This window comes from Pithys albifrons, chromosome 2, assembly GCF_047495875.1.
Source record: "Pithys albifrons albifrons isolate INPA30051 chromosome 2, PitAlb_v1, whole genome shotgun sequence".
In the NCBI taxonomy this organism is placed as follows: domain Eukaryota; kingdom Metazoa; phylum Chordata; class Aves; order Passeriformes; family Thamnophilidae; genus Pithys; species Pithys albifrons.
In genome coordinates, this window is record NC_092459.1 from 63116320 (window position 1) to 63143669 (window position 27350).

A 27350-nucleotide genomic window follows, 5' to 3' on the forward strand; every position below is an offset into this window, starting at 1 on the left:
TTAATTTACATGGCTTCTCCTTGTGCAAATCACAATTTTAGTGTTGTTAATTTGTTAGTTTTTTTCTTTTAGTACTTTTTTCAGATATGCATGAAGGAAGTAGGAATGACACTACAAGTAAAAAGACATAGACAAAAAACAGCATGATTCAGCAATCTTTAAAAAAATAAAATATTCTCTAATTTGTTAGAATGATCAAATGTAATAATTCTTCCATCAATATCACTGGAACTTTTGCAGAACTTTGTTCAGTTATTTAAAAAAAAAAACCATAGACAATTTGAAGAAATTAAGAGTGAAAAGACAAGCCTCTTTAGAAAAGAGAACAAAAAATGGGATACAGAATATTCTTTCAGCATGTAAAAGGCTGGTATAAATAGATTTGGGATCAGCTGTTGGCCAGCCTCATCAAGAATACATGAGAAATAAATAAGCTTGATTTTCAGTGAGAAAACCTTTATGTAGATGTCAGGGAAAGCTTTCTAAATAGAAACAGAAATAGAACAGATAAGGCCAAGCTACTCTAGGAAGGTTATATAGACAAATTAGCAAAAAAAGGTAATGTGGGAGAAAAATTACATTATTATCCCTTACAGTAATGTTAGAAGTCTCCACTAACTGACTGCCAAAATGAAACAAAAAATCATTGTTGCAAGTGTCAACAGGTTGGATTAAATTTTACATGAAATAGGCAAAATAAATTATTTCCAAATAAATAATGCACAGCTTAAAACTAACAGTTTTGAAACTTTTTAATACTGTATTTGCTTTAAAATAGCCTTTTTATATTTAGGCAACATTATGGGAAAAATCACAGTGTAAATTTTCCATGCACTCCTTGCATAACTGTTGGGAATAAACATCCACTAAGCTGACAATACAGTTGTGCATTTATATACGAACTGATCTTCACGACAAAGAGTTTTTTGTGAGACATTCAAAATATTTTGTTACTTCTTGCCAAAAACTAAGCTACCACTTCACAGTGTAACACTCACTCTTTTCTTTCCACAGTCTGGACAGAAGCAGTGACTCTGTAACTAAGATTTCCAAATCCTTTCAGTTTAAAACCTGGGTATTAAAATTTCACAACATTTCAGCTAATGAAATGGTTCTGACCAGGACTGTTAATAAGCCAAACTGTTTGTTTCAGGAGGCAAAACTCAGCAACACAAACAGATCCCATCTCTGTCCCAGGAGGGCAAATACTCCTCAAAGTTGCCAGCATCAGGGGCAGAAAGGGAAAAACAGCAGTAGTTGAGTGCTGACCCAGATCCTATTGATGGTGGTAAAACCCCCTCAGTGTTTGGTGATGCCAAGACTTTGTCTAGGGAAATTATTACAATTTTCTGCTACCATAACTAGTTAAACAATCAAGCTGTTTATTGCAGAATGCCACCTGCTACTGCCTGACAAATTATATTCAAACAATCACACAGGGCACATTATCATAATGAACAGGGGGGTTCAATAACAAAGCCCTAAGTGTGCTGAAGGAGTATCATTATCCTCACTCAAAGGCAGGGGAAAAGACAAGGAGTAGAGATGGGTGCATAGACAAGAGGGTTTCATCAGGCAGAATGATGGCCAAGGGGTGGATGGGGCTCAGCTAACCCAAGCACTATTGCTGCATCTTCTCCTATAGGCTTCACACTTAATTCAGCAGGAAAGAATTTCACAGAGTGCATTGTCTGTCAAAACACATGCAGAAAAGCAGCAGCTGGTAAAGCACCATATACTGCTTATTTCATCACATTCTGCAAGAACTTGGAAGGGGACACAGTTTGTCAGGCTCACAGGCCCACTAAGGAGGACCAACCTTCAGTAGTGACCATCAGCAGCAGAAGCAAAGCAAGGTTTGGGGGGAATTACAGAAATACATGAAGCGGTCTGTTAGGGATTAAAGCCTCTTTAGGTTTTTTTAAAAAAACCTATGAGAACTAGTGTTTATTTAGAAAGAAAAAAATTTGGTCACGCAATCTGTGTTATTCAGGAAATCAAATCAGATGATCAAAATTATCGCTTCTGGCACATTCTTTTTAAGAGATTGTCATTCTCTGTTTTTCCCCATAAAGTCCAAAGAACTTAAGAAACCCACCCTTCATCTCCTGTATTTTACTATATAGGTTTCTTTACTGATTCTACTAAAGTCTTGGAAATCAAATATCTTTTCATTTCCAACTTCTGTGAATAATCAAAACTTTGTTCAACATTACAGCTTTTATTCCAACATACATAAATAGCTTCTTGATTTGCACAAAACTGAAACCACTTTAATCAATTGGTTATATATAGTCTGGATAAATACTGAGTTTGAGATACTGCGTATACAGCCAATCCCATGCTATTTGCTAATACTTTGATCTAATTTCACATTATTTTAAGAAGAAATGAAAAATATTCTGGTGAGGACAAAGGCAACAGTACAGAAATTACAGCCTGTAAAAGACGGAGAATCTGTACCTTCATGAAAAATTCAACTTGTTCAAAGAGTATTTAAAAAGACTGAAATACATATAGACTTATCACAAAATGAGACAAAAATACCCACAAATTTGTTATTTTGTTACTCACACAGGAATTCACTGTTGATTTTCCAGAAATCTACCACTAAATAAAATATATTTAATAGCATTAGTAGACAGCACTACAGTCTCATTGCGTGTGTAATGTATTGCTCCATTTTCTATGGAAGCATTATAGCACAGGTGATTTACGTTTCTCTAACAAAAAGGGCTATTCTGTAGAAATATCACAGGAAATGACACACAGGAAATAAACCAACACAAACATCGTACAATCATTTCCTAAGCTGTAGTGCAGCAATCTGTTGAGCTCCTGAAACAACCCAGATGCTGCTGATGCAAGGAATGAACAAGAACCAAAAAAGCTTCTCTCTCCCAGAATGGCTTCTGGGTCCCAAGAGGAGAAAAGGATGAATGAGGCAACAAGCTATGGAATAGTTGGTTATTTTCCACCTGGAAATATGCTTTATTGGGTACTAACTGTTCAGTCCTGTCATGGTTCATCTATGATGGCTATGGACAGAGTAGGGGGACCTGCAGCAGCCGTGAAAACAAGAAAACTGAAGATTAATATGTAGTGAATGCTCAAGTGATGGCTGGGGAAAAGAAGGTCATATGGCAGAAAAGTTGCAGTAAGACTCATACTGAAGCTTTCTCATCTCCCTCCCTCATGATAGGAGGCTTATAAGAAAAATGAAAATAGACTTTTTAGTAGGTCCTGTAGCGATAGGACAAGTGGTAGCAGTTTTAACCTAAAGGACAGTAGATTCAGACTAGAAATAAAGAAATTTCTTACTATGAGGGTGGTGAAACATTGGATTGTCCACAGAGGTGATAGATGCCCCATGCCTGGAAACATTCAAGGCCAGGTTGTACAGAGCTCTGAGCAACTTGGTCTAGTTGAGAATGTTCCTGCTCATTGCAGATGACCTTGAAAAGCCCCTTCCACCCCAACCATTTCCATCATTCTGTGATTCTACGAACTAACCCCAACATCATTCACATAACATCCCACTACCATGTGTTATTCTGCTCTAGTGCTCAGAAGCATCTGTTCCCTTCCCACTAACTCCTACTGTGTCAGATAATGGACAGCATTAAAATTCACTTCCTGTCCTCAAGAGCACTTAATTCAGGTTACAGCAAGATACCAACAGATGTAGAGAAATAATTGTGCTTCATTCAGGTTTGCCAATGTGCAACAAAACACCACATCCTGGAAACCATATGAACTAAATAACATTTTAACATGAATGTTATTAAGGAATGCTAGGACATACCTCATGAGGGTTTAACTGAATGCACAGTATAGAGAACTGCTTTTCATCCAAGTAAATTTCACCAGTTAAAAATAGCCAGAAAATGATGAAATATCTCAGCACACTATCTCATTATTTCTTAATATTGTACTATTCCCACCCATGTTTCATATAGCTTTTTAACGGAAAATAGTATATGTGAAATCACATATGCAGATCTCTAAACAATGTATTGAAACCCACACCTGACATTGGTCCCCTAGGCTAGGGAATCAATATATCTCTGTACTATTATTTTCTATGGGAAAAAAAGAGCAGAAATATTCTATACTGATTTGATTACACAGAGGTCTACACAACCAGATTACACTGACACTTCAAATGTACTTATTTCTTGTAATACTTTTCCTTATCCACTGCAGGAATTAGCAGTGCTGTTTCAAGACTGCAATCAGAAGAACATCTGTGTAATTCCATAACACAGTTCTTTTTTTTTTTTTGAGTTGGAAGTTCTTTCTCCTAAAGATTTCATGTGATATTTTATCATTAAGTACATGGAAGTCACATAGTTGGTGCAATACCTAATAATACATTTTACCACTGTATAACTTAGAAGTCAAAAGATACTGTCAATTTTTGTATTATGTGAAAGTTAGTCTACCAGTAAAAACACCCTTTCCTGTAGATAAAAGGAAAAAAAAGAAGAAACAAAAAAAGGAAGTTTTGAGAAACATTTACCGTAATTATGTGAAACTTCCCATAATAAAAATAAATACGATTTTCTTCAGATAACTGGAAAAGGATACCTAACACTTTCACCATTACCTACAAATCAAGAAATCATAAAATCATCATCATCATCATCATGGCTGGGTTTCGTGAACGAAGATTTGGGAAGGGCTCTCCCCACTTGGGTGTGTCCTTCGAGCCTGTGCAGTGGATTTTTTAGGTGAGGCACAGTGTGTGCAGAACTGGCTCCACCCTTTAACTCCTAAGATATTCCCAGGAGGTCTCCCATTCAAGTACTAACCAGGCCTGACCCTGCTTAGCTTGAGATCTGACAGGATCTGGTGTCAGGGTGGCACCTACAAATCAAGAAATCATAAAATACACAGATGCTGTGTAACACCCAAACCATCTTAAAACACTTTGGGTGAAATCTTGATCCCATGATAGCTGATGTCAAATTTTCTGCTAACTTAAACAGCAAGAGAATTTAATCCATTGTGCCAGCTCAGAAAGCCAAAAAGGGTATAGAAAAGGCTTTGAAATAGAAAACTAAAACAATAAATAAGATTGCTTTAATCACCACTTCTGATGTCTTTGATCATGCATTTTCTGCTCCTCCCTCTGCTATGCCAACAAGCCAAAGGTTCTGTGCTTGGGTAGTTGATTTATCACTCCTTGTGGCAGAGATTTGGACCATGCCCTTCCCCCTGTTTCACGCCCAGTGAAACAAGCCACAGCATTTCTTATACCAGTTGCATTTTAATAGTACAGGAAAATATCCACAATGTTAAAACTCAGTTTTGCAGTGATTCTGTCCAGAGCGCTGCACTTCCTAAAACTGGGATTGTTTTTTGGGGGGGTTAAGGGTTTTTGTTTTGAATTGGTTTGTTGTTTTTTTCTGGTCAGTTGGGGTTTTTGTAAGGTTTGAGGGAAGTTCCTCAGTGATCAGTGTGCAAGGGATCTGGCAGGAGTGAGTGGCAGCATTTGGCTCCAGTCCCAAAAAAAGGGTGTTTTGCAATTATATTGTCACCTCGTCAGATATACTGCGGAGACTTCAAAGGAAGAACATTTCTGGAAATCAAATGGCTCTATGAGTCCAATAGGAGAAGCACACCCAAAGGCCAAATGTCTTTCATAAGATGTTGGACTCCAAGGACAGCTGCTACTTATACACGAACTGCCCACTCTGAGCAACCTGAACAGCAACCGTATCAGTGTATGAAGGGCAAAGATTTCACGGGAGGCCTTAATGAATGAGTTGAGGTAACATTTACTGCCTCAGCCACTTGAAAAACAAACTCTGCAGCACTGTATGAACTTCTGCCAGATTAGTGTTGCTACAGGGAAGTGCAATGAACTCCAATACTACCTAATTATTATACATTATGGTTTCTCTTTTAAAGTATTTTTAGATATGTTTTTAAAAATTTCAAATTTAGCACACCTGTTTTGTTCAGTTCTATCAGTAATTATTTTTTCAGTGCCAACAACAGGCAGACAGAAAAGTAATTAAAATTTCAGTTCACACAAATGCATACAACATTTGCACTGGACTAATCACCAAGTTTGGTTGCAACAGCAAATACAAAGAAGCAACATTTTCTTAAATGCTGTGCTTCAGAGTGACAAAATCCCCCTCAAATTTCTTTATAATATTGTCCTCAATGCTTTTATAAGGCAAAGCACTGCAAGGCATGAGCAAATGAAGAAGAAACATTGTTTTAAAGTGAAGATTCTCAATATCTACTACCTGTCATTTTATTTTCTGATCTCTGATTTCCAAGATTATTTTGCTATCCTATTTAATATTATCCTGTATTATACAATGATTCTAAAATATGATATTCTCCAGTATCAAATTATATGTTTTTAATAGACTGACTCTATATGCAAATTCAGCAGAAGACTGCAAGGAATATTTGATGTATATAATTTTAAGAAGAAAAGTAAAAAAAAGACTCCTCTGATATATCAGGGTAGAAGACAATATACCAGGGGATCACGCTGTAAGATTTCACAGGACACTGGAATGGTGGAGCACAAATGAGAGCTGATCCTCAGAAGGGGAGTACATCTCTGAGCAGACAAAAAGCAGTGCCAGCTTTCAGAGGTGTCAAGTTGGATATATGTAACAGGGAGAGCTGCCCTGTGGATGGAGGGTAGCATCATTAAACTTTGTCAGGCATGCCTAACTTTTTGGTGTCATCTTTAGTAAGGCTGATGATCTTTGCTAACGATGTAGACCAGCTGTCGGGTCATGGTGGACAAGGTTGTGAAAGAGAACACCAAGAAAAGAGGGAAAGCAATGTACAGCTAGAAAATAAGAGTAGGCAGTAACTGCAGATAGACAGCTTTGGAGATAGGAGTCTTATCTCACCTTGAAGCCTTTAGGGCCTTATATATTTCTTACAGGATTGCACTGCAAAAAAATGCGTACACCAGATTGATTGTTGTAGGAAATCAGTAACTCAGTTTTACGGAGTTTATTTACTGTTGCCTGTCAATAAGAAATTGTTTCCTGGATACAGAGTTTAAGCAGCAGGCCACATGGCTTACATTAGCATACCAAGGTTTTCTTCTGCTTCCTTGGCCTTTTTTGCACATTTCTCCTTGCACATTATGACTGAACATCAACCACAGGGCTTACCCAAATAGCCACAAAGATGCTTTCTTCAATGTCCCTACTTCATTTTGTATTGAGGTTGAATATATGCTGATGGTACTAACAATTATATATTACTTAAAGAGTTTTTAAGATTACTCTATTCCAGTTTTCATGAAGATACCTGTGGGTATTCTTATGTTTGATCAGCTTCCTGATAATTTCATCACAAACTTGGTGGTTTTCTTCCCCTCCTTCGTCTACAAACTTTTGTTTGGCACCTTCTCATTCAATCAGCCACATGTGTAAGACTTTCATTTGCAAAGGAGATAAATAACCAGGCCTTGTCTTTAATTACTTTTACCTGGGAACAATTTGTTGCAAGAGTCTAAAGATGGAGTGCCTTTCCAAACACTTCGTAAGCCTGGTAAATCAGTGCTGGGCCTTACTGGATATCGCTGCCTTCCTCATGAGATTAGGTTTTGAATTAGCTCTACCTCCTGAAAGTACTTTGCTGGAACACTTAATAAAGTCCAAGCAGCTACTAACACAGAGCCTTCACAACTCTGCCTATATGAGTGGCTACTGTAACAAAATTTGTCTACAACTAAAGTGAGGGAACAATCAAACATGCTACTGTGATTCACAGAACAATTTCAGGTTGCAAAGCTGAACAGACGGCATTTGTGAGCTTTACTCAATATCTTGGACTTTTTAATTAGATTCCTGTTCATGTCAGTCTGCTGGTTTACAGCAGGAGACCCCAGGTTTCAAAGTAACCATAAGAATCCCATTGCTCTGTCCGATAGAAACCACTATGTCAGGATACTGCTGCAGGCATAGTTCCTGCTGCTTCCACCCCAGGAACTGGTCAGCAGGTAATTAAAGGAACCAAATTAAAGGGATAGTCCAAAAATGCAGCTATGACTTAGTCAAAATGCAAATTAAGGTTTAATGCACCACACTGTTTTATAATTTTAGGATGCTTTGGTATGTTTATCATTAGGTGTCTGTGTACTGTAATTTTCTCCTCCTTGTCTTCACGTGGTTCTCAAATTCACCTTCTACCACTGGCAAGCTCCCTCAGGGTTTTCAGTGCTTTTTGAAAAGCTGCAGGAGGACACAATAAAACAAAATGAGAGAAGACATACTGGCTGCTAAAAAACTGAACTTGCAAAGGAACGAATCGTGCATCCCTCCTACAGCACCGGAAAGTGGCAAAAAGCACCACCAGACTCTGATGGCTGTGGGTCTGAATGCCCCAACAGACACCAGTGTCGTTAAATTTTACAATCAGGTTCAATACTTCCTTTTACCAGTACAGATCAAGCAAAACCAACCAACCAAGCAAAACACAACAAGAAAGCCCACAAGCCCCCAAGATTGACTAACGTAACAAATTAGGATGTTTATGAACGCTGCAGAGCATAAAATCTCAGTGACACTTTTAACTTGTGTAAATAGAGCATGGCACAACACACTGAATATGTAAGTATAGTTGTATCAATCACAATGACACAGCTTCACAGCTGTCCTTTGGTCAAAATCAATTAAAAGTTGACTATTTTTGAGTTGTTTGTTTGTATTACTTTACCTTTCTGAAGAGGGAAACTACAGAATTTTGAAGAGCTTCCAGACTGCTATAATTATGTTCAGCAGAACATTGATCACACCTGCAAATCCATTTTCATTTTTAATATATCCTGACGGTATAAGCTAGTATTAAAAATAGCCTGTTTTAGAAAAGAATGGGCCAAATACTCTGTAACCAAACAACAGAAAATTCAGAGTTTGTGCATATTTACTTCTGTGGCCTCAGTGTCCTAAGTCCCTTTCAAGTGGCAGAACTTTGAAGTCATTACAAAAAGTAGCAGTGCTCCATTATACACTGACTTTAAAAGAGATGAGCAGATTACAAAATACTTTTTATCTGTTTGAATATCATATAACAAGCAGCTCTAACAGTTACCTTCCTGGTATGTGTCAGTCAGGGAAAAAACCTACTTGGAGAGTTCCCTTATTTATTCAGCACAATTTTGCCACAAAGTATTTTGTCAGGAAAGAAAAGCAATTCTGTCCTAGCATGGAATGAGACTGAATCCCTCTGAAACTGCATTCCTTTACAGTGGATTCTGATCATGTCAGACAAACTCCTGGGGAATGAGGATGAACAGGATGGGGTGGGGTCCAACCATGTTCCCTGTGATGTGCAAACTGCCCATAGAACTAACTTCCTAAAAGGTGGTTTTGTCAGGGTTGCACAGTGAATTCCAGCTATAAAGGTCAAGCATGTCTGGATTTTGTGTTAACTAGTAGCATACATGTTGTAGTAGATAGCAAAGTATTGACAACAATGTGGGGTTTCTTCTAGTAGTAACAGCAAACAATGCTAAAGCAATTAAAAATACTGAACAGTTGAATAAATACTCTTAGCCAAACTTTTACAAAACATCATGACTGGGTCCTTTAAAAATCTCTAAACAACCCCTCTGTTTCAGATAACAAGCCTTAATGGGGTGGAGGAAACTTGCCCTACCACAAAATCAGTTGCACCAGGTTTTCCAAACCCTCAACCAAAGCACCTCTCTCTCTCATATGCCATTCACACAGTAGTAGAGAGACCTCTTATGTTCACCAGAGTTAAACTGTAACACCTCTCTGCCCTTTGGGTGAGACATCAGGAGCAGAGAATCACTTTGCTGGTGATTTTCTGTCTAATTCTGGAATGATGCACTCTGCTCCAGAAACTCCTCATCCATTCCGCCTCCTTTGATAGATCTACCACATCATAACACTGAGCTGAGCAGGAAAAAGCCTAAACCACTCTCTTTCCCTGCTAAGTATAGAAAACTGCATCTATGCTATTTACAAGTTAGAAGGCTTGTCTGGACTGAAGTTTTGTAAATACAACCTGTGTTGAAGTCAGAGGCATTAAGATTTGAATTCATGCCTTGAGCCGAACAATTCACACAGCCTGTGTTTCCCCCTGTGCTGATGATCACTATTGGTTGACTCTAAAGCCTCAAAAGCACTGAGGGACTAAAACAAATTTTAAGCTGGTTTTATCTGCATCTTGGCTTATAATGTTTCATAATACAAATTACCCATTCAGAAATAAACCATTTGACAAAATAAAAACAAACAAACCTTGCATGACTTATTTGCTCTCTAAATTTCTTCTTTCCCTCTGCATCATGAGTGAAAGCACAGAGAGAACGTGGGGTGTCCTTGGGGCTTCACAGGCTGAAGAATTTTTTGCTGGAAGTCTCTATTTTTGTAGCACTGGCAATCTGAAAAAAAAAATTGTTTTGTTAACACCTGTATCCCTAGACACATTAGAAAAAAGGTTTGTTCTGAAGCACTGCCAACTAAATCATTAACCTCTCCTATGCAAAAGCCAACAATTCTCATGCAAAAAAAGCAGCTAGAAAGAGCTGCACTCAATTCATACCTTGCTTACATGCTCTACATGGATTGCTCACACACAACAGCTAAAAATCCTCTTTCTATGTACCAATGGAAATTAGAAACCGGTAAAGCAACACACTACAACCCTGTGCTTCTTAAGCTGTCCAGGGTTCCATCTAGGAAATGCAAAACTAGGAAAGGTGGCTTGAAATGGGCCAGCACCACCACAGTCCCTTTTCTACAGTGTGGCACAGACCATAAACAGTACCTGTACCATAATAGGATTGCCCATTTCCACATGTTCTTATTTAAAGCTTCTATCAAATCCCAGCCAGGACCACTAAAAAATAGCTGCGTATTAGTTACAAAGATCTCCTGTGGAAGTTCTGCACTAGCCAAGCCAGGCTTTGAAAAGCCAGCCACTGCTTCTGGGTAGACTCATATGGAGCAACCAGCTGAAAATGGTAAGACAGAAGGCATAGACACCATTCTAACTGCATTTGCATTGAACAAATAGAGTGGCTAACTGAACTCCCAAAAGCTGGCACTGAGAACTTCATGCTCTACAAAGTCTGTTATTTTCATTCTGCAAAGTGTCAGACTGCATTATAATATTTTCTCTGATGTTTAAATTGGCAAAGCTGATTTTAAACTGCTTCTTCACAGCATACAGCACCTTGTCATAAAAATACCCTTATATCTACAGCAGTTAAACTGATATACCACTGAATTAAAACTAACACAAGAATTTATCATACTCATGCTTCATAAGGCAGATCTTACTGAAAAGCCTGATGATGGAAGCAGTATACAACTGAACAAATTGAATAGATTCTCAACTAAAATGTACATATAAAGTAGAAACTAGTTATTATTCCTCCATCTAAAGCTGTCAAACTTTCTGTTTATAAGATTACTAGTGGAGTTAGAGCAAAGTCCTAAACTCACTTCACTGGAAAAAAAGGCTGTTCCATTAAAATAAAATGCAAACAAAATGATAAAGAATACAAGCTGCAAAACCCCCATACAAAATGGACAAATTAACAATGGGTGAGCAATGTAAACAGTAATAGCAAGCTGTAAGTTACACCAAAGAGGAAATGAGAGAAATAAGATGTAAGTAATATTTTTCTTAGTTGTTACCATAAGAACACTTGTAAAGTTCCAAATACAAAACACAGATTTGCTTTGCTGGTAGGGAAAGGTATGTATCTATCTACACAGAACATTTAGAGTACAGAACACCAAAGCCTTCCTAATCATGGCTATAGGAGACACAGAGTGAAGTGCTGCAGGACAGGGTTGCAAGTGCCATGATTATGCATTCAGATAACGTCATCGTGACCCATATGTGATGGATATCTTCTTTTGTCAAGTTCATAGCACTGCTACTGTGCCTGACCTCTACTGTTGTCATACTTCCTTTTCCTACAGAATGGCACAGCATGGATCCACTCCTCAAAGACACACAGTGCTTCCTTCACCATGGTATCCAGTTCCTGAGCATCAGCAACTAAAACTGAAAAGACTTGGGTGACACTTGCTCTGACCTACATGATTGCAAAATCCCTGAACTGAGAAGTGCCCTTTTCCTTCCCGTGTTCCAGGTCACTGCAGAGGACTGATGGAGTATTTTCCTTTTTCGTCTGGAACCACACTTCCAGCTCTTCAGAGATGTGGCTTCTTCACTAATGCTTTGATAGACATGGAGTGAGACCTAGTACAGAGCTAAATGCAAGACCTGTGACAGTATACACCTGTGATTTCAACAATGTAGAGTCAAACTCCGTCCTCACGGGCAAACCTGACTCCCCTGGATTTTTGCTGGCCCATAACTATACGAGGAATGCAGCTGGCCACCAGCTAATCACAGCCCAGGAGACCTCACAGTACTAACACTCATCCCAGATTTGTAAATGTACAGCTAAAACATTTCAGTCTGGACAAGAACAGGCAGAAATGAGAACACAATATTTAAGCAGGCAGATGGTGTACTACTTTTGATACAAAAGAATTATTTTATGGTAGAGTATTACATGAGCTTCCTACCAATCACGTCTTACTTGGAGACTTATTAAGGATGATATCCAGCTCTGTTTGAAGAAAACTTCCTGGCCAGGAAAGAAGGCCAGATTTTCTGAAGTGCTTCCAGCACTCCCAGCAAGCTACCTCTTCAGGAGGTCACAATGCTCCCCTGCAGGCAGTCCGTCAATGTTGAAGGAAGCTTGCCACGGTGAATACAAACTTCCCAGCAGTTCTCTGCCAGATCTGTGATATCCATCCCCCCAGATCTGCACAATCTTGAATAATAAGGCTTAACATAAGAAAAATCTATACGGTAGAAAGTTGCTCCATACATACAGAACTTTACACATTCAAATATCTTTTTCTAGCACCCTAAGAGGAAACAGACATCTTAGATCAGTGATCTTACAACACTCCTCTTTCCCCTTTCCCAAAACAAATATTTTAAGACCAATGATTCTTATCAAACCTTTACTGAGGGCAAAGCACTTCCAAAGGAATCAATCTGAAAAGAAAAATCTTTCATGCAATTAAAAAAAAAAAAAAGAAAAAGACAAAGAACTGCTATACTAGAGTAACAGTCAGATAAACCTCACATGTCCCAAACTGAGATTCTTGCTTCCTGCACATTACCAAGGGCAAAAATCCCATGCATTAAGCATGGCAAATACAACACCCTGGACTCTGCCATTTTAGGATAGATAGGTAGGCATAGCTGCAAATGTCTTAACAGAATAGATTAGGCACTATGTGCTGTGGTAACAAAACTTCTGTTTGCCATTCATCTTGTACTCACATTTTCATTTTCCTGCTGAATAGGAGGGCACACAAAAATAAATACCATCATACAGCTGAACTTCTTAGTACAAAGCTACCAGGCCCTTTCAGCTCTACTGTAAACAAAGAGTGAATTACATTGTACACTCAATAGCAACACTCAAATCACAGATATAGTTCCTCAGCTGTGATTTGGGAAGAGCTGTAAAAACTCAGGGCAGATGCTGTCTGCACAAGCAGGGAGAGAACACCAACTGTTGGTTGTTTTTCTGTTTAGGTGGGGTTTTTTGCTGGGTTGCCAGACATCTTCATTCTAAAGTATAGCCCCTGGTTAAAGCCAGTGTACAATGACACGGTGCTGAGCAATTCTAGAACACAACTCTACAGACACCTCCAGTCCTTTGAGCTGCAGTACACCTCCTATGTCAAAAGGGAAGTATGAGATGCTACCAAACCTCAACAGGTCTGGCAAGAAGGAATAAGAGAGCTGATGCTTATTCATGTGCTTCCCCTGGAGGGATAGCTATTTGTAGCTAAACTAAGCACAGCACATTGCCCACCTATGAAGTGCACAGCAAACAGCTTTCCAGGGTAGTTACAGTATATACATCCAGACCTTGCCCTGTCAATCATCAGATGACAGAGAAATTATCTTGTTCTGTGACATCTATGTCCAATCAACAACCAGTGAACAGCCTGTGAAAGCTACTGTAGCTTTCTTTGACAGTCCATCAATTTGCTGCACATGATTTTCTTTCCACCCTTTCCCCTGGAGAAATTTGGGGATAGTCTGCAGATCAGATGTAATACCATGGAAAGCTGCTTCTGCTTACAGAAAACAAACAAAAAAAAAAGAAACCCACAACTTTTTCAACCTCATGGAACCATGGAACAACCCTAATTGCAGCATGTGTCATACTGGACACATCAGTATATATTTACACATTCAGCATATAATCAACTCCTGGGAGCCCAGGCTGACTAGTGACATACAGAGCAACAGCTCTGCTCATGGGGAGCAACTCTCCAGCCCTCAGGAAGGGACCATTGACTAAGCACATTCATTCACTCTGCCCACAAAGGCAGGGCTATGCCACAGCATGCAGCTCGGCCCAGAAGGCAGAAACCATCTGCACAAGAAAAACTGGACTTCACTTCCCTGTGCCTGGGTGTTTGTTTCAGGAAATTTCCCATTCCCAAACAGAGTTTCAGGTTCTACCTTAACTGCTCTGCTAGATGCAGAACAAAGCCAAGCAGGTATGTATGTCTGGGACAAGCCAAATAATTTCTTTCCCCACCTTTTCTTCTATTTTGAAAATATAGTTCTGAAAGCACTTGAAAACACTTTTGTATTTGTTGATGATTTACATTTTAGAGGTGCTGACCTTTTTTCTAACCTCTGACAGATCCTATGAGAAAAAGAAATATCTTGTTAACATTACTTTCCTTTAATTTGCTGATTCTACACAAAAGTAATGATTGTCCTCTAAATCCTCTCTCTCTATTCAGTAGTTTAATTAGAAAGGTGATCATTGATTAATTCACTTGAGTTACCCTGGAGAAGGTGTGACTGAACACAGATCACTCCACCCCAGAGAAATGTGTATTAATTAGTTCTTCATTAAACAATTTTCCTCTTTATTCAACTTCAAAAGAAGCAGCAAAACCACACAACACAACCCCAAACTTTCAGTCCTAAACTTCTGAGGTACTTTTATTTTATTTTATTCTTCAGGAAGTCTCAAATTTTCTTGCCTTGAATTTCATAATCATTTAATTTTTTTAATTATTGTGATTTTACAAAATAAACAAACTGAGGCTGGAGGTTCAATACGCATTTGCTAAGCCCTGCCAAAGACCTGCAGCCATGAATTAGTTGGTTCAGGCAAGCAATGAGGGTTGACACTGATACTCGATGGGAATGTACACAGCATGAAGCACATACCACAACTGAAACCAGGTATACTCCCATCCAGCCAGTGGTTTCAGTGTTCCACCTAGGAAGACAAAGAGAAAACCTTATTTAAAGGTTTCCCCACTCTTTTTAAGATCTCATTAAAATTTCTTGAATCACAGGCTGGCCTTCAGCCTGATCATGAGTCTTTTACTCTTGAAAAGCAGGTAAGCCTTCCCTGACTGTATCTCTGCATCACAACTCACGCTGCACATGCTTCACCAGACCTCAGGGCCACAATTCTGTTTGCTAATGCTCTGAACAGCCTCAAGGATTGGCTAACTTTTCTCTTTCTGTGAAAGTCCTCTCCTGGTCTCTACACATAAACAGAAAGCATCCCCGCATCACTACCTTCTCCTTGCCCACTGCCCTGTGACCAAGGCAGATACCAACTCTTTCCCACAAGGCTGAGTGACATAAGTCCCAAATGATTTCAGGCAAATAATTCTCCTGCTCGGTTTCCCTTTGTCCAGGAAGGTCTCCTGCAAAGAGGCAGGTAGAGTTGGTAACACCTTTATGTACAGGAGCAGCCTAATCCTTCTTCTGGTCACCAGAAAGTGGTATTAGCAAGGCAAACATGGGGCAGACTGGACAACCAGGTTAAGTAGGGCAGGGAGGGAGGAGCAAATCTTTCTCTTCCACATCCTAAACTACATGCTCTTCTCCTGTGCATACTTCTTCCCATACCTGGCATTATTTATTCACTTTCAAAGCACAAGCCACCACACAGGATACAACGCAGCTCCACAGGCTCCTGGTACATGGTTAGAAAGGATTTTTCCATTGGCCTCTGTCAACTTAATACATAATCAATACAAAAGCAAAAGTCAAGCAAGAAAGCTGAGGCTACACTTTAAGATTCACATTTAAAATTTACATTTTTAAGAAAGCTAATGTAAGCCATTTTAAGAGCATCCAGAAGCAATCTATTGTGAATTCCTTCTTTATTGCCATTATCCCTGGTGGCAGAAATGGTTTTTTTTTAATTTTTTTATTTCAAAGTTAATTCATCATCAACACATTATGAAGAAAATAAAATAAGTCTATGTTATTGCAAAGGACTGGGAGTAGTAACTAAATCTTTCTGAGGCTTCTGATGGTCTTGCCAATACCCATAGATCAGTTCCATGATGCAGTTTTAAAAAAAGGATGACTGATAGAGAAGGGACACAGAAATAACAGAACTGAGCCTGATCTATGTGAGGTCCATCACAAAATCACAGCTTTCTAGTGCTGAAGTGATTAGATCTGTGTAGAGCACAAGCAAGAGATGCATAGACCACATCACCAGCCTGGGACTCTCAGTTTCAAAATATTTTTGCAGTGAAGCAACTTAAGAAAATAAACATTCCAAGTCAGGCAAAGATCAGTCATAAACCTTTCCTGAAAGGGAGATGAACTCTCTTATTGTGTATTTAAAGCAACACTATAAACCAGACCAGATCTATATAAAGCAAAACTGTGAGCTTAAAGCAACAGCATCATTATTCTGTCAGAGAAATGAAAACCTTTGGCAGAAAAAATGTTGGAGATTTCTGTGAATTTCTCCATGACGCTAACAAAAGCAGCAAAACAAGTTGCACATAGAAAGGCAAGCTTCATATTTTCTGTAAAGCTAGCTACATTACCAAGAGGTTATTGCTCACCTTTGGTGATAGATACCAAATTTAATTCTTAGATACTTACATTTTACAGACACTCTGCAGTAAGATATACTTCAGAAAATACTGTATTACCTTACATTTTCCCAAGTATTTTATTTTCCCTCTTCCAGAACATTCATCTGGTATAATTTTTAGGACGTTACATCATGCACAAGAAAATAGCCTAGTATTTTAATTCTGCATTTACATCAGGACATTCATAATTGATAAATGCAATAGAAATTATGGGGGAAAGTGACTTCAAAATATAAACATGAAATACAGACTCAAAGTCAGTCTCTTTTGCTTAAATATGTAATGAAAATTTCAGCACATCAAGACAAACATTTGAAGGAAACACTGGAGTTCCACCTTCTCACCTCAGCACCCAAACTCCCCAGAAGTCACACACTATTAACTTCAGTTGGCAGGAAGGCAAACCTATAATTTGCCACACTGATTAACTCTTATCTAAGATTTTGTAACACAAGGTCCTGAACCGCTTAATTGTTTTAGTTCACTCTAATAACACAGAGTTTTTTCAAAATAAAGAGCATAAAGTTGATTCTAACATTTCCACTCATGCAAGTTTTAATTAGTTGCATTTTTGTTGGTGGGAACATGCTTTGAGATTTACAGTGATAATGAACAATCTTTACAGACTACTCTCATAGTCTGAATAGGCTGAAAATGCTAAAGAGTGTATCATGAATGCTGCAGATTGCTAGGAAATCCATTGTAACATTCACCTCTGGGTGTGAAATGTAAATGCATGTTTGAAGGGTGACAAAATATCATTCTTCATCATGGTTAGCAAAACAAATGAGCAGAAATACTGTAAAAACCATCCAGTCATTTATGCTCTGCACAGAATTATTTATCTGTTCCACACCTGATCTACTTCATAGCCCACTAATTTGTCCAAGCACTAGAGGCTGGCAAGTGCTTCCCTCTCCCTTTTCACCCCACCTGTGCAAATATAAAGTTTCTCTCAGAAAAGCTCCTGGTGCCTCTTGGGGATTTTGACTGAGAAGGCAAAGATCTAAAGCAGTTCTCACTAGGGAGGAGCGTTTTGTGTTTTCTGAGCAAGATGAATATTTTAAAAGGGCTTGAGATAGGGAAAAGCAAGAATTACCAGTGTCATTAAAAGTGAAGGAACAAAAACATGGAAGAAGGCAACCCAAAACACATGAAACCTTTAGACCCCAACCAGCTGGAGTAATACTGACATAGCAGGAACAAATTCATTCCCACCCTGCAGAATGACTAAGAACTGACCTTAGTCTTGCCATCACCCTCAAGTCACAAACCTCTGTGCTTCTGATTTCTTCAATAGTTTAAAGTTAGCATGCATTAGATTCTTGTTTTTATTATTTTATTGCAAGTTTCATAAAACATCCAGGTAGTATTTTCATGCTTAGCTACTTTTTAAACTAAATAGATCCACCTACTCTATGGAAAGACATGACTCTGACAGTTGCTACTTTAAAGTAACAGAGAATTATCAGTAAAATCCTATAACCTGGCAGTACTAGAGTCTCCCTGCAACCTGGGAGAAAAGAAAAGGTAGAAGACAAAGTTATTTTTTGAACTTTGATCCCAAACTTTGGGCATCACACCTCTCATCGTGGGCACTCCTGAGAGTGGTATATGGACTAGAGGATAAATTCTACCCTCAGCTTCATCAAAATTAACTTCATGAATGATGACTAGTAAAACAGTAGTGATTTTTCAATTATTTTCTCAAGTATGCCTTGGCATAAAGCTTTACTGAATTTGGAAGACTATTAAACATCCAGATATCTTTTCCTCCAACAAAGCAGAGGCAGTGGGAATCATGGAGCTACCCAGATGTGTGTTCAGTACCACCCATCTTAATCACCACCCCAGGCACAGAAAGGGGCCAGTGAGGTTGAAGCACATTGTATAAAGTAGGAGTATTCCATGATTGTATCAGCAAACCTCTAAACCTGCTCCTGCGAGCACGTGCAGATAATTTTCACCAGCTCTGGTAGGCTGGTAAATATGTATTAATTTCAACAGGGCTGCAAAAAGCACCCCAACTCCCCTCTCTACTCCCTGAAGGTATAATAATACTTTGAAGGAATGATTGGCTAAATAAAGTTGACAAATCTCTCCATATTTCTGTAATGCATTCTTTTAAAAACAGTTGGAGTTCTTCAGTTGAAAATCTTTCCAAGACATTTCAGCCTGAAGCAGAAAAAACACTGGAAATTTTTGTCTGAGTGACTGAAGGCTGGCCAGAACTAAACACAGGTGAAAATATTATGTTGGAATATGGCAGGCATGCTTAAGGGTGCTCCTACTACCTCTATTGACCATATTTTAGAATAATATTGTATAATGTAGTTGGAAATGTAAAGATCTATTAAAACAGCTTTAAAACCCTAATGGCCCAGCCTTTCTGTTGTTATCCTTTCAGTATTTTAAACAGGATTATTGCAGTTTTAGCAATATAAAGTATAAAACATCCTGAATCTGTGCTGAAATTCCCTCTATTGGGATCTGAGGCCGAGACGGGACCACCTGGTTCAGCCAGTCCTGCTCCAAGCAGCCAGACACTGCAGACTTCTTAGTCTGAAGGGTCTTTGGGCCACATAATCCATCAGTCCACATCATGACTCACAAAACACTTCATGAGATCTGACATGAAACCTGCAGCCTTCAGGAGGGGACCAAAGCCAGAGACATGAACTGTACAAGACAGCAAGAGAGAGACTGAAGACCTCACAAGGGTCCCACCAGAACATGAAATTTTCTGTACTAAAGGACATCGCTCTATCACCAATCTCCATCATCAATGAAGAAAACACAGACAAAAATATTAACCTTTCAACTCCTGAAAAGGAATTTTGAAAAAATTACATACAGCTTATATCACAAATCACAGAGGCCGTCTTCTGCTGACCCACCACATTCCTCTGTGTTCCTAAATCAGTGCACCCCACACCACCCCTGGGGTTAACAGTCACATCCAAAAGATGACATTGAGCAAAATCCCTTCTGAATATAACCTTCTCCACTGTGCACACAGACAAGCTGGAAGACCAAGCTCCGAATTTATGCACCTCAGTAGATTGCTTGCCTGAGATAAAAAAAGTCTGAGCCACAGAGTCTCTCTCCTACTTGCTTTTCAGCAACAACAACAAAACAAACAAACAGAGAGAAAAACCAAGAGGAAGAGACTGTTTTCAGCAATGAAAATGTAGTTTAAGAGGCTGATACCTTGTTAAAAACTTAAAGTTATAATGAATTCCAGGATTCATTCAAGTACTCCATTCTTAAAAAACACTAAGTCTGAGCCACAGAGTCTCTCTCCTACTTGCTTTTCAGCAACAACAACAAAACAAACAAACAGAGAGAAAAACCAAGAGGAAGAGACTGTTTTCAGCAATGAAAATGTAGTTTAAGAGGCTGATACCTTGTTAAAAACTTAAAGTTATAATGAATTCCAGGATTCATTCAAGTACTCCATTCTTAAAAAACACTATAATGAAAGGCTTACATATGAAATTTAGTAGTAGTAACTTTGGGGTCAAATCCATAGTGATTTCTTTGGCAAGGTTTTCACTGACGACACTTAAATGTGATTTCAATGGGTGCTCTGCTTGAGAAAGGACTTTGGTATTGGCCCACAGTCTGTATATTTAGTCACCCCAGCCCCAGCATTATACAGCGCCAACCAGACACAAACCCTAGCATTATTTAAACCATTTGTGTGCCAGAATCTCCAATTGCAGGGTGCAAACGCCAGCAGGAAGCATTGATCATTCCCTTAGTAGCAAACAAAAATGCAATCGTTTTTACTTGGCTTTCTTATGATATCATTTACCTTCTATAATAGCAATTGCTTTTTTTAAAATGTGGATTTGCACACTATTCAATTTGCCAGTTTCCACATATAGATACAAATTTACTGAAATAGCTGTTCACAAAATCCAAAGCCCAAGGGTGGAGTCCTAAAAATAAATATATGTAGTTTAAGTTCTTTTATATCCATACATGATAAGAAATCTGGTTCTTTCCTGGTGAGCCATAAAAGGGGAAGAATGGTAAAACCACAAACAGGCAAACAGAAAATGTAAATCTGTATCTTTTGCCCTACCCCCTCAAAATTGCATGGATACTTCAATGCAACCACTTGACTAAATGTTTCAAATGTTGGTTTTTCAAAGTATTTAGCCATATAAACTACCCTTTTGTTTCTATTGGCTTCAAATGTTCCTAGGCTCACGAATTCTTCCTTACGTCTTATTATTAAAAAAAAATACTGCTTTATGGAGCAAGAAAAACCCGAGTATCATTTTCCAGTTAACCCTTCTGAATCTCCATGAAAGTGAAGTCAGCAACAGCAATTTTAAGTCAGGTTTTCTAATCAGTGCACCTAATCACTAGCTTTTTGAAGTATTTTATTTTCCAAGCAGTACCATAGAAAAATCTTTACAATCACAACAAAAAATCGAGTCACAATAGTGCTACAGCACATGCTCTAAAAATTTATAAAAGTCTATGTACCCAGAAAAACAAGAAGCAGCAGTAGGAAAGACTTACTGCCCTACTGAATGCCACAATCCCAGAAATATTTCAAACAGAAAGCAGTTCTTTAATTTGAAAGACTTGCACTAAGACAGACCTGGTACTGATCTATCTTCCAAATGCAAGTATTTCAGTGAATGCAACCTTGGTTAACACTCCTATGCTGTTCTTTTACACCATCATGAAAGGAAATTTTATAATTGTCACTTTCTTAATCTTTCAAGTATTCAATCTTTTGTCTGGCTTCTGTAATCTGGGGTATCAGTGACTAAACAAGCAATTGATCTCCATTTCCATATTTTCCATTGATTTAGCCTCACACTCAGAACTCCAGCAGCTCAATGACTTCACAGACAACAGCTGTCAGTCACCGTCCTTTAGAGAAGTCCATGAAAAGACTGCTTCAAACACCAGCCACTCTGGCAGGGGAAGAAAAAACAAAACAAAACAAAACAAAACCAGACTTATGAGATCTATTCCCTTAAATACCACAGGTACACGATTGCAGGTCTTTCCCTTCATTTCCTGTGACCTTCCCCCGTGTTTCATTCTTCAGGACCAGAAGACCCAGCCAGGAAGAATTCCAAATGACTCCAAACAGAAACGTATTTTCCCTTGCAAGCACCTCAGTTTCTCCACCCGAGCTGAGGAATGAACTCCACAACACAGCAGTGAAAATTTGCATGCTGCTATTTTTCTCAAGAAGTGCTGCCCATCCCAACAATTCCTGAATGAAAAAATGGCAAAACCATAAGCTTACGAGTAGACTCTTTAGTCACAGAAACAAGATTTCTTCCAACTTTAAGGAATGTGACAATAACAGCAAATCTAACCCCGCTTGATAAGTGGCAGGCAATTCTCCATATAAGGTGAAAAATGTGCTAGTTCTGCTCATGCACCACTGCTAATTCCTTCCCTGTTCTCAATATTCAAGAACATAAATGAACATATAAATGAATTTTGTAAGTAAACCTTTTGTTCCTTACAGCTATAAACCATCTAGACCATGCTGATCACACAAGGAATTTTGAATTTAACTATTTCATTCCTTCTAAACACTTGGCATGCATATCATAGCAACTGCACAAATTAATATAAATCTGAGAGGTCCCATCCCCATTCAATTCCTACACTCCCTTTATACTTTGCCATTTCCCAGTCAACCTGTGCATTCCAGCCCCTTACTCACACTATTGCTGGTGGCAAAGCAAGGCCAGGAGAGCTGCCTGGGGAGGGTGAGGAGGGGGCTGAGGGCTGGGTGAAGCCCAGGAGCATAACACAACCACCAGTCATACTCTTCCAAGTACCCAGGCTGATCTGTGGTGCAAGCACCAGGTTATTGGCACAGGACTGCTGCTCCTGCTGAGCACTTTTATCTCAGATGATTGTCCCATAATCTCTATGTAATAGCAACAGAAAAATAAGCAGCATTTACCTAGTTATGCATTACAAGAAGATTGCAGGCAATACTCATTAAGAGACTCCATTGATTTTAATGAGCTCTACACCAAGGCGTAACCCTAAAGGAAAGCTACTTTATGTGAACCCTTCACCTCAAAGCAAGTTAGAGCATCTGCAAAACATGTATCAGTCCTAGAAATGAAATCCGCTTTGTTTTGAAGTTAGGCCCACACCCCAGCCCCTCCCACGTCCCACTTCACCATTTTTTACATGCTATTAGTTGTCTTACTGGACCCTTATCCCCGTTCCCCTAAGGAAATATGTACCAATGACCAATAGGGTATAAAAGAGATTCAGAACAAGTGCCCAGAGGTCTTTTGGAAACCATTTAAAACTGATGGGGGCTATCAGGGACAGAAAATTTCCTAAAATCTTGTTGCCAGTGACGAGAGGGAGGGAAAAAAGCATTAATAGGATGAAGTTATCAAAAACCTCTTAATTTCATGAACTGTTCTGCAGAAGCTATACTCCAGAAGTCAGTGACTTGTATGAGAGGCACAGAAGAGAAGTTTCCACACACACTGTACATAAACATATCAAATGTCGGTGGGAACAGTAGGAAAAAAGGTCACTATTTTCTTGAACTTTAACGACAATAGCTTCAGATTGCCAGCCTTCCTAGTTTATCCACATTCAGCCATTTCGTAATGCTCCCAAAGAAAGAAAGAAAACATAACACAATGTGCTGAGAAAGCAACATAGATTAATTAATTGCTACCATAAATGTAGGCTTCTATTAACTGGAGATTCTGTTTTGTTGACTTTTTTTGCGTATCATCCATTGCATTACCATGTAAAATTGCACAGCCCATGAAATATTATGAGGTAGAAAATGATATGCATCAGAATTTTAGGACTCAAATTACACTGTTTGCTGTGTTCTACAACAGAAATAAAAAAAAAAAGTCAGGAGAATTAAGTCTAAAACATTATTTAATTCCTACAGAATGATTCTTTTAAGCATGTTTGCACTCATTCACATCTAAGGCACTTCCTCATTTCCTGGAACCTTATCTAATCTAAATTCCATATGGAAGATTTTAGTGGTCTATGAAGTTGCATACAAATTAACCACACTCCAATTCATTCAGAGAAATTAAACTAAATTTAATAGTGATGAAACTAGAGCTGTCAAATTATATATACTAACAACAAAAAATTCAGACCTTTTTGTACACATTTACTTTTAAAGGACCTTAATATAGCCTTAATTCAGAGGGTAACTCTGATGTGGCTTAGTACAAACATGCTTCCAGTTGACTTTCTTTTGATTCAGGGAATGTCTATTACCCATGTGATAACAAAGAGCTCACATGGCTAAACCTCAAACTTGAAGCTTTTCAGGGTTTAGCACTTGAAGTTGTAAACATTCCTATCTTTTCTCTGCAAAATTTTTTATATATAAATGTGCATATATCAATAATGCATGGAATAATACATACAATAATATACATGCACTTATCATAAAGTGCCAATAACAAATGGAAAAAAACCCAATGAAAACAGTGATGAATAATTATCAGTAATAGTTCGTACTGTAATACTAAGTGCAATATGGTAAACAATGTATTACAGATTCAGTTTCTACAAACAACCTCAACTACAACAATTCTACAAAGAAATCCATAGAGATTAAAGGAAAAAGCCAACAGCAAAAGATAAAAGTTCCCCATAAAAAGGTCTTTGGCTGAGGAGGGTAACTGCACAATAAAAACTTCCTGTCTCAAGAGGATATAGAGAATACAAGTCAACAAAAAGTTGATGTCAAGCTCTTATCCTGAAATCCAAAACCAGTTAGCTCCACATAGGTGCTTGAGGTATCCACCAAACAAGTTTTATTTGGGAAACTGCCTTCCCTGTAACACAGAAGTTGCAGTAAAATACAAAATACTGCAAGAAATAAAAACAATATAGCATGTGGACCAGAGGAAAAAGGACTGTTCCAAACTGAAGGAAATTGTTTTAAAAGAAACAAAATGTTTAAAAGGACTTATTGGTCAAGGTCAGCTCAGAAACTGAAAAAAAATATTTTATTATGATCTTGTTATGGGGAAAAAGAAGTAGTAAAGGCAAGATTTTTTTTTGAACTTGGACACTTTTTTTTTGATGCTTTAGCTCATTTGTTACTTCTCCATACCTGGCAAGCTGAAGGTCTTAATTTCTACACCAGTTTTATACAGGAAGCAGTCACTCATTAAGAACCGTCTCAATCTGAATTCAGTGAATGGCAATTAATATCTTCCCTCCTTTACAGCTGGGATTTAACATGAATAAAGTGCAAGAAAACAAAAGTAACTGACTAAAGGCAAACTTGAAAGAAGCAATAAAAGCCACCCTTTTCACCTGTTCTTAGCCCTCAATACACACTGTCATTTACAATATAGGTTTTAGTGAATGATTTATCAGTATTGGCCTTGGGTGACACCCTCTCCCACACAGATAATTGTGCACATGAAGATCTTGCAGGACATGCTCTTGAATAAAAATGTTGGCTCAGAGATTTGACAGTGACAATTCATCACATATATTTCACCCTTAATATTATACCAACAAAACCTCAACTGTTTTATGGTACTAAACTCCTGTGTATCATTCCAGGAAATATTTCATCATAAAAAAATTGCCGACGGCCAAATACTGCAGCCAATCCTGATCCTGCCAGTGAAGATCTGCCTCCTTGCAAAGCATATTCTCATGTCTTGCCTACCCTAAATTTAAACAACTCCAGGGACAGGACTCCCATTCAGTCCACAAAGAAATCTTCTACTACTTAACAGATCTGACTGTGAAGATGATTTTCTTTTTATTCAGATTCAACTTCCTGCTAAGCTTACTACTTCCAAATTTTACCATTCATAATCCCCCCCAGAGTCTTAAGTAATAGCCCCTTCTGCACAAGGGTTATAGCTTTCTGGGATACTGGCTAGTAGGTTAGTCCTCTCTCCATGACCATTTAAGCTAAGCTATCCCACGTTCGCATCTTAGTTTACTCCACCTGAATCAGCCAGCAAGACAGCAACACAATGTCCTAAACACCATAAATGTTTAGACTGTTTATATACATTATATTCCTTACTGCTGCAATGCCCAGACCTAAAGGCAATGATCCAGATGTAGCTCTACAACAACTGCAGCACACAGAAGTACTATCCCCTCCCCAGTTTATATAATTGAACTTCTGGTGGTCAGTCATTGTTTCCATAAAACACTAGTTTGCCATGCAAGGACATTCCATGTCTCTACAACATACGTCTCTATAATCACTACTGCCTGGTCCCATCTTCTCCTCCCACCAGTTATTCTCAAATTCAGCTGCATGCCTCAAATTCAACTTCATCTCCTCAATGCTTAGATCATCCTGAAGGATTTGCAAAGCATCTTAATCTGTTTACAAGTACCGGTCTTTTTCCTCTCCAGAACCATCTTGTGCAACTTTTGAAGAACACACCGGAGACCATCAGGCACATCCCTCCATTGCCAGAGTGGAGGGCAACCAGCGCCAAGGAATTGGGGTCAGGCACAGAGAGTCTACTGAAGCCTCATCTAAAATGCTTACTGACACCACAAAGTTAATAAAATCTTTTTCATTTCCAGTGGTAACAGGCAAAATCCAAGGCAGAAAAAAGGATCTGTGGCTTTATAATATGCTACTCAAAATATCTGCTGATGGTCATAAGACAGAAAGAATATGCCAAAAGAACTGTATGATGTAGTCAGTTGGCAAATGGGGAAAATCACACACAAAATGAAATGTGTTCAGCACTGTAAAAGCAGGGCTGTGGGAAATTGTTGGTTCTCCATATAAGGATCCAGTATTTTTTCAATTTGCCAGCATAGCATAAAGCACATAAAAATCTTTAAATAAAATTCTAAATGTTAACCATGAAGAACAGTTTTTACAATATTTCTTAAGAATGTTAATTCTGTACACCCATGAGTCCCAGTTTTACAATTTACAGCCAGTCCAAATGAAAAATAAAGATTTTTTTTTTAATTCTCCATATAAAATGTCAACCACCTTTTTAATTGAGAGCTAGAAAAGTGTAATTGAAAATTACTAACCTCAAGCACTCATTAGTGACAAATCCAAACCCTAGTTAAACACAGCCCTAATAGGATTAAAGAAACATGCAGGATGATGTATGCAGAACTGGTATGTAAGAAAAGCCAAAGGAAAATCGGGACCCATCCATAGAGAAGGGATCAGACAGAAAGCTCTGGGAGCAGCAGTACTTTGGCACACACACTCTTCCTGGTACCTCCCTCTATTGTTGCTACTCACAGGCACCCTCAGGAGCTTAGACCGTGCCTCACTGAAGCCTGGAGACACCAGTGCTGGGTCCAGAAGCTGCAAGGTGTCCCAAGCGTCCATGGGAAGGAAGCAGGAAGCAGGGAATGGCATCCCATGTG

The 27350-nt window shown here is 38.6% G+C and overlaps 1 protein-coding gene across 5 annotated transcripts in view; it reads right to left on the minus strand.

Annotated features, from left to right (window-relative positions):
• The window catches only part of TIAM2 (TIAM Rac1 associated GEF 2), a 165112-nt gene that overhangs the window by 123571 nt on the left and 14191 nt on the right, over nucleotides 1-27350 (minus strand). For 4 of the 5 annotated variants that reach the window (XM_071549264.1, XM_071549265.1, XM_071549260.1 and 1 more), the window contains exon 2: nucleotides 10263-10405. The gene's annotated coding sequence lies outside the window, so the exon portion shown is untranslated. Of the gene's footprint in view, nucleotides 1-10262; nucleotides 10406-15270; nucleotides 15289-27350 lie in introns of those variants that run through there. The other variant, XM_071549261.1, reaches the window with a different exon arrangement.